Below are 8,653 nucleotides of genomic sequence, written 5' to 3' on the forward strand. Positions count from 1 at the left end.
TATCATATATATATATAATGTAAATTTTCACTCACATTTTTTGCCGAGACGACTCGTTTCTGTGTTTTTCCTTTAATTCACACTTCTTCAGTCGGCATAATCCATATCATATATATATATATATATATTATATATATATATATATATATATATATATATATATATATATATATATATATATATATGACCGAATCATCTTTGCCCCACCACTGTAAATAGGCTAGAACCGCCACTGATTATGGGCCTAGTTTAAAATTACTTTAATGGACAATATTTTGCGTCATTTTTTGCTATTTCCATTACAATCCATATTGGGTTATCAGACCTGAAAATAAGTGCATGTCAGGTTTTATTGATGAAAAAGGATATTGATTTTTAAACAGAAAAAAAATCCCCAATAAAAAACAAAAAACAAAAATCAAACAAACAAAAACAAAAAAGACACCCGTATTGATGTCAAATTACAATAATAATATGAAATAAATAACAATGTGAAATTGAATGTAAGCTTCAATTTAATAAAAACAGATGCAATGGACATTTCGGGTTTCCCCTTTATCAACAAAACAGGATGAATGAAACACTACAGACGAATGAGATAATGTGGTAGTGGCGTTGTTAAGGTGAATAAACAAAAATATTGATGGGCAGGAAACAGTATGCTCCTTAGTGAGGAAGCACGAATTAAAATATAACAAGAGATATTTCTCAAAGGTGCGCAATTCATTAAGTGAAAAGAGGGGAGGCTCCATATTATCAAGCGTTAAATTTCAATAAAAATTAGATTATTAAAAAAGTAACATTTAGACGTCACGTGGACGTGAAAGTGCACGTCGATTTAAACGTTTTTGAACATGGTTTTTTAAATCTAAAATTTAGGTAGACCTAATCTGAATCGATTTTTTAAAATGACCTTTTATATAGACCCCGTCTAGGGCAAATTCCACTAAACGTGCTCAAAGCGCTTTACAAGGGGTCCATGTCCAAAGGCAACATTTACATTTAGGACAAGACATGGCGCCTGTTAAGCGATATTATATTTTTTTCGGACAGAGACAACGCTGTTAACACCATAGTACGGTGAGAGAATGTGAGTAAAGAGCCTTCTCCAAGGACTCAACTATGCGCCGAGCGATGCTCGAACCCACACTTTCCAATCCGAAAGCGAGTGTCATACCACAAGACCACATAGCCGCAAAATGCGTTTTGGAATTCGAACTTTGTTCCAAACGTAGACACAGTCTCGTGCAGCGATTGGGACGCGTCGGGATTGGATTCAATAGTCTGATGTCACGTCGCCCAGCAACGGCGACCATCGTGGTTCTAAACAAAGAAAATGGGCACTTTTTATTCTTCATGCTGGCTAGAACTTTTCATATGTCATGTGATCAGAATGTATAAAAGTCAAAACATGATCATATTTATAATGTTTTTCTCCTCTGGATACACTTTTATGCTCGTCGGAGTGGAGAAATATTTCATAAGGGCGTCCGCCATTTGTTCCGATAGTTTAGAGCCAGTTACTAAGTTACCATGCGTCATTACGAGGGAAGTGACGTAATGACTGTTGAAGCCTATTCCCAAAAACAAGAGTGTAAGAATCGTATATCATGATACTTTTATTTATTCGATGTGCTACAATCCTTGTTGGACGACTGGTCATGATATTGTGGCATGTAGGATGTTTCTTTGAGATATAATGATAACAGAGCGACGTGTACTCATTTGAAGGTCTGATAACCTAAATTGTTATGATCTCATTGTTATAATGGAAATACTCTCTACCCGACGTAAAAATACGTATTCTCCATTACAACAATGTTAAAAAGGCCCATAATTGCATCCACTTATTAGACCTGCAAATATGTTCACGCCGTAATGGAGGATAGCCCTGTCGGAAGTGCCAAGCATTTATTTTTAAAAACTGAATCTTTCAAGCCAAACCACAAAAGAATGATTTGCAAAAATCCCACAAAACAAATGTCTACATGTGCATTATGATATCACTTTAAGAAAACTAGATAAGACATTTTTTATTGATGATCATAATATCCTTACAATTACAACTACATTCTGAAATTGGATCTACGAAATATCAAGTATATCAGGGTTTTTGTAATGAAAATATAGCCATTGATAAAAAAAGGAAAAGCTGAAAATATCAGTTGCGGCTTTGGGGTATGGGGGGGGGGGGGGTTAAAAAATCAAGAAAAGATAACAATAGCAACAAAAACAAAAACAAAAAAAAAAAAAAAAAGAAAGAAAGAAAAGCAAGAAAGAAAAACCAAAAAACCAACAACTCAAAACCATGCAAAACAAACGTTAGAAATATTTTAAATGAAATAAATAAGATAAACAAGAATAACAAAAAACAACAAATGAAAAAAAAAACAAAAAAAAAAAACAAACAAACAAACAAAAAAATAAAATCCAACGAAAAAAAGCCAAAGGAAAAAAACAAACAAACGAAAACAAAACAAACAATCAAAACACAACAACAACAACAATAACAACAACAAAATCAAAAACAAACAAAACAACCCCCCCCCCTCTTCTTCAAGAAAAAATACCAAAAATATACAACCGATGAAGATTGGTGACCGAAATTTTATCTATATTATAATAAGTGGTTACCTCCCATGAGCACCGGGTTTCGACACCCATGAATTCAAGTACACTTTTTGACTCTTCTCGACACTGTGCTAGAGTCCAGCGACTACTGCATTGCAACTGTAGTCTGATAGTTGACCCAACATATTCGTACCCATCAGATAGGGTGCTTGATGTCGTAAAATTGAGTGACTCCTTGTTTTTTGAAGAACACAAATACACCCGTTTTGATAACTATTTATTTTTGAAATTATACATCACTTCAAAAACGCAGTTGATAGGGATCTCCGTGATTAAAAATATGTATTTGGCATTATGTCGGGTTAACCAAATCCTGGAAATTGAATTATTTTGCAAAAATATCAATGTTTTTATTATTATTTTTATAAATTTGAGTCTAAATTTACTGCGACATAATACCGCTTTCAGACGATGAGCCGCATTTGATGAATGAGTGATAATTATCATAATATTTGATTGCTTCTCATTATTTACGATCATACCAGGGAATCTTTGACGAGCATCTTTATTTTTCTATTACAGAGTATTTGGGAATTCAAAGGTCTTTTCATCTCAGCATTCCTTACTGCGCTATGTTGTGTGAAGTTGCATGGTGGCCAGCTTAACGACATTCGGCACAATAACTGATAAATAAATAAATAAATAAATAAATCATTAAAAATAATAAAGCATTTCTACGGATGTGCCATGTTCAATGCGCTTCAAAATGTTTCATTTACACCCCCCCCCTAAGAATGTCATATGAAACCATATTTCCTTTTCATACATTACCAATCGCCTGTTAAGCGTCATTTAGTACTAACATTTTCACAATATCCAATATTTCTGTGCACGTTGGCAAAGATTGAAACTGGCATGTACAGAAATATTTTGCCCCTAGCCCTATCTTTTTTTAAAGAAAAGATTACTTTTTAAAGTCCACAGCTTCGAGCAGCTTTGTCGTCTTCTGACTTGATTTTGTGAGTCATGTTATCGATGCTATACGTTTAGGAAAAAATATCACAACAGTCGTCAATCGGATATAATGCACGAACACACAAAAACATGTGTAAAATTAAACGTGTATAGTCCGACTGATATATTTTAGTGGGAAATAACCACCAAAATGGCTGTCTAAAAACTCTTAACAAAGAGTCAATTCCGTTCCTTCTATGAACCACGTTACTTGTATGTGAAAAACAAAAAACTTCAATAAGATAGGATGGATAGTACTAAGATAAGGTGACTTTTTAAAATCAATTTTCTCGCTCATCCAATAAAATCAATTTACTTCTGTCTTCGTGATAAGACATAATATTCGAAAGATACGAAAGGAATGTTCTAATTAATCAATGGTATGGTAAGAACTGAGTCATCGGTTTCAAAATTACCCACATCAAACTGTCTGAAACGTTTTCAGGTTTCTTTGTAGATAAAGATGCAAAGATGCGACACGATCTCAATAGTCCAGAAGTGCAAAGCGCAATTATTTCACAAGGTAATCAAAACAACAACAATTCCCCATCATATTTTGAGTCTGGATGAAATAATTCAAATATTTTCAGTCGCCCCAAATAGTACGTGTTCTCTCAACTTGGCTGGTTAAAAATTTCAAAGAACTACTCGCGCAGTCAAGCATGTCAATTAGTGCGGGGCGGTCCTTGGCAAGCTTAAGGACCACGGTCCTACGGTCCTTGGGAAATGAAGACCGCAAGGACCGGTCTCTAGACCGGTCCGTTCATTCTTGAACCGTTAAAGACCGCTACACGATGAAAACCGTGGCCTACAGGAGTAAAACACATGGAGTCGTCACACTCATTTCAAATTGTAACCTAATTAGAGAAGAGGGGTGATGCCTTCTTTATTTGCTCACCGTACTTCATTGTTACTTCGATAATTTAATAAAATTTGAAATTTATCCCCATTAACGGAGATAATGGCATCGCCCAAGGCGTTGATCGAGTTGTTCGTGGCGTTGATACACACACGCAACTCCTACCCCCCCTCCCCCCCCCCACACACACACATTAGAGGGCAGCGAGCATTGAAGAGTAAGAGAGAGACGTGAAGTTATAATAAGAGGGGGTGGATGAGGTGATAAGAGGGGTCGATGGTGACTTTTCGCCAGATCTAACAAACTCAGCTACCCATTCATTGCTGAGTAGACAGGGATTCAGAAAAAAATCGACTGCACCCGGGATCTATCTCTGGCCCTTTGCGTATAAAGAGAGTGCTCTATCAACTGAGCTATCGGGGTCCCCAAATATTCTATTGGACCTTTTAAAAATACAGACGTTATAACTGGTTTTTTGGGACGGAAGAAACTAATGAAACTCATATTATTTGATTAGTTAAAACACCAAACGAAATTTTAATATTATTGTATTATTTTAAATGACAACAATGCGATAGAAAGGAGTGGCGACAAGAGATGGACAAAAGAAAACAAAAAATCAGACTTGCAACTTGCTAGGTTCGACACACACACACACACACACACACACACACACACACATCTTTAGTAGTCACATACATTTCAAACAATAACCCATTAGAGAAGAGGGGTCATGCCTTCATCATAGATCATTGTCATTGCGATCATTATGGTGTAGTAAATTTTGAAATTTACCCCGTATAATGGAATCGTCCAAGGCGTGCGCCTCCTGTTCCCCCCATCTCACACACGAAAGGGCGGTTTGCGGAGTGGAGGTTGGTGGTCGTCTGCCTCTATGGTCGTCTGTGTCGTTTAGTGTATGGCAAAGGGGGGTGGGTGCGATTAATTAAGTGGGATGGGTGGTGATTGGTGGAAGATAGGCAAAGGACCGAGGCAACGAATCGCTGGGGAAGTAGTAGGGTAGAATCGGGTAAGTTCGCCGGCGGGGAAATTCGCCGCGACCCTCCACCCCCCAAGAAATAATGCTTGGTGAACATTTATCCTTACACCCCTCACGTTGGAATAGTCCATATTCAAAAGACAAGATGCGAATGTACGTATTGCTTCAGTTTGAAGGAAGCAAATGAGAAATCTTTAAGAGTTATAGCACTTCAAAATGACATGTAGTAATCAAGATGTTGTGACATCCTTGACTTTTTGATTGTAACGGCAACCCTACACTAATGTTCCCCTAGTTTGTGCAGTTGAATGTGAAGGCCCTGGTCACAAAATCAATGTTGTATTGACTTTGTGGTCATCCATATCCATTTTATTTTCATTATCAGTGTATATTATCATCAGAAAAATATTTCTAAAAATTGTAATACAATATTTCAAAAATCTATAATTTCGGGTAAATTCACCGGTACTCTCGGGTAAATTCGCCGCACATCACTATCATCATACTATAATTATTCCAAAGACGATTTTAGTGTGCAATAGACGCTGTGAGTTAGCACTAAAATATAACTAAGTTAAGAAAAGTAAATAATAAATATGTAAGTGGGTTTAATAACCACAAATCAGTCGACTCGGGTATGGATGGGCAGCAGGCTATGATCTTGTGATTGGCATTGTAATGTATCCACAGGAAGGCACTTTACATACATCATCACATTCGATTCAAGTGCCAATAAATATGTGTTAATATTGCAGTATTGGATAATGTAGAGAGATTTGAGGACAAGAAGAGTTTAAGAAATGGAAATTGTTCCTCATATTGTCTTGTAGGGAGAAAAACTAAGTACAAAATCTCGCAGCGAAGTTACCCGCCAGTGGCGGCGAAGTTCCCCGACGTGCGGCGAATATACCCGACAACAGTGGCAGTTTTAAAAGGACTTTTGTGAATAAAATACAATATAAATCTACGTTAACACTTCACACAAAAATAATTGATTGGCCAGGTAAACTTATTGTCAGTGTTTGGATTGCCCAATTGGCAAATTGGCCTCCCACGGCAGGCCAGAAGTGAGACAGTGGAAAAACGGCGAAATTACCCGATTTTACCCTATGGCGCGAGACCGTTGAAAGGTGATAAGAAGTGAGGACCGCCGGCGGTCTTCCTCTTTGGGACTGGACCACGGTTCACAGCTAAAAGACCGTGGGACCGGTCCTCGGTCCGGTCCTCAGCGCGGCACTAATGTCAATCGTCAACGCAGCTCTGTTTTGAATAGGGAATGAGATTTCAAAACAGATTTAAGAGCGCCCCTTTGTTGGAAGTTGCGTCTTGACAACCGACAGACGCTATCGCCATTATTAGTACTAATCATTAGCGGGAAGTTCAGTAAGTTTAGGAAGGATTGTTTCATCGTATTGTATTATTTATCAACATCTTTTGTTTTTAATTTGTATTCTACATCATATTTTGTTAACATTTCATAATGGAGATAACTAAAGAAAACATCTACGTTGATTATGATATGCATTTTTGTACAGAAATATGAATAATAAATTTTGTATTTGGAGCGCTTGGCTTATAGTTGGTTTGTTTACAAATAACTTCTCCGTCGGTGACGTCCAATCAAGGGACGCTACTCCTCCGCTAATCTCATTCCCTAAAGTTGGCACACGTTGTATCATTTTGGCCGGAACGCCTAATAGCAATGAATTGCAGTTAGATATCTAGTCATAACTCGACAGATTTTGTTGGCATGTTTTTCTTTTCTTGCATTGTTCTTTCTAGCTTTGTCTGGCACCTTTCATACACACTTGTTCAAATCTTAATCGTACACCGGTGCCTGCTCCTTAATATCTTAATTTGATATCTTTAAAATAGAACACAATGCGAACCGGGGGACCTACATGTTCAAAGTAAGTGTCACCGCAACTTATTACAAGACATTACAGTAGAAAGAAAAGCGCGATAAAGGCAACGGGACTGGGCTGTTTTATTGATCTTTGTACTATATTTGGAAGTTAACCCTCTCCTTCTCAACTTCAGGAAAAATCGTCACATTCGTTATGCGACTATGTGGTCTAGTGGTATGACACTCGCTTTCGGATCGGAAGGTCCTGGGTTCGAACCTAGCTCGGCGCATAGTTGAGTCCTTGGAGAAGGCTCTTTACTCACAGTCAATCCGTGATCTTCTGTCAATCACTCACTGCATTCAAGTGTTAAATTAAATGAGTGTTTAGCCGGTTACAGCGTTGTCTCTGTCGAGAAACAATAAATGTAAGGCGTTATATCTTGTCCTACTTGTTAAGCGTTTCAGTTTGCTTGGGACTCTTTACTCACATTCTCTCGCCGCACTCAGGTGTAAAATGATTACCTAGTACTAGTTGTTAACAACATTGCCATTTTCAAAATGATAAATTAATTTTTAGAATTCTTAGAGCACAGATTATCGTACTTACTTGAAATGACTTAATATAAGAAATAGAAATTTACGATCCGGTGCCAGAATCAAATTTAAGAAAAGTACAGTGATTTACTGTCAGTCATCCTTAACCCTCCACGTATGCCCGTCACATTTATTGAATAACGCGTAAGGCGTATTACGCTGTTATTTGTAATTAGTGCCGCGCTGAGGACCGGACCGAGGACCGGTCCCACGGTCTTTTAGCTGTGAACCGTGGTCCAGTCCCAAAGAGGAAGACCGCCGGCGGTCCTCACTTCTTATCACCTTTCAACGGTCTCGCGCCATACTACTTCCCCAGCGATTCGTTGCCTCGGTCCTTTGCCTATCTTCCACCAATCACCACCCATCCCACTTAATTAATCGCACCCACCCCCCTTTGCCATACACTAAACGACACAGACGACCATAGAGGCAGACGACCACCAACCTCCACTCCGCAAACCGCCCTTTCGTGTGTGAGATGGGGGGAACAGGAGGCGCACGCCTTGGACGATTCCATTATACGGGGTAAATTTCAAAATTTACTACACCATAATGATCGCAATGACAATGATCTATGATGAAGGCATGACCCCTCTTCTCTAATGGGTTATTGTTTGAAATGTATGTGGCTACTAAAGATGTGTGTGTGTGTGTGTGTGTGTGTGTGTGTGTGTGTGTGTCGAACCTAGCAAGTTGCAAGTCTGATTTTTTGTTTTCTTTTGTCCATCTCTTGTCGCCACTCCTTTCTATCGCATTGTTGTCATTTAAA

General features: G+C 38.1%; 1 protein-coding gene across 1 annotated transcript in view; it reads right to left on the bottom strand.

Moving 5' to 3' along the window:
- Positions 1-7,997, bottom strand: part of LOC144971989 (monocarboxylate transporter 1-like) — a 23,636-nt gene extending 15,639 nt beyond the window's left edge. The window contains exon 1 of the mRNA XM_078913072.1: positions 7,898-7,997. The gene's annotated coding sequence lies outside the window, so the exon portion shown is untranslated. The remainder of the gene's footprint in view (positions 1-7,897) is intronic.
- Positions 7,998-8,653: the final 656 nt, after the last annotated feature.

This window comes from Berghia stephanieae, chromosome 4, assembly GCF_034508935.2.
Source record: "Berghia stephanieae isolate SIO BIC M18660-M18661 chromosome 4, UCSD_Bste_1.3, whole genome shotgun sequence".
NCBI classification, from domain to species: domain Eukaryota; kingdom Metazoa; phylum Mollusca; class Gastropoda; order Nudibranchia; family Aeolidiidae; genus Berghia; species Berghia stephanieae.